The 278-nt window shown below is 30.9% G+C and overlaps 1 protein-coding gene across 1 annotated transcript in view; it reads left to right on the top strand.

Annotated features, from left to right (window-relative positions):
• LOC119585419 (Ig-like and fibronectin type-III domain-containing protein 1) overlaps positions 1-278 on the top strand; it is a gene marked incomplete in the record, with an annotated part of 121,576 nt that overhangs the window by 91,405 nt on the left and 29,893 nt on the right.

Here is a 278-nt window from a genome sequence, read left to right as displayed (position 1 = left end):
CATACATACACAAATACTAGATTATGTGTATATTCATAAACATGTGTTTAATGTAAGTATATGCCTGCATGTGTTATGTTACGGATACAGGGATAGTTGCACATATGTGGTTTAATTCTTTTTAATATCTGCTCCACTAATGTGGCCTTGCGCTGCATGTTTGAATAGACTGCTTTTGCTTCTGCTTGCTAATATCACTGTTGTTTTTATGTATGACTTCTAATATCTATTGTTTCTTTTATTCCTAATTATCATATTTGAGAATTTTTACTTCAGTT

This window comes from Penaeus monodon, chromosome 19, assembly GCF_015228065.2.
Source record: "Penaeus monodon isolate SGIC_2016 chromosome 19, NSTDA_Pmon_1, whole genome shotgun sequence".
NCBI classification, from domain to species: Eukaryota; Metazoa; Arthropoda; class Malacostraca; order Decapoda; family Penaeidae; genus Penaeus; species Penaeus monodon.
Note: the sequence above shows the minus strand (reverse complement) of the source record. Positions and strands in the feature narration are given on the sequence as shown.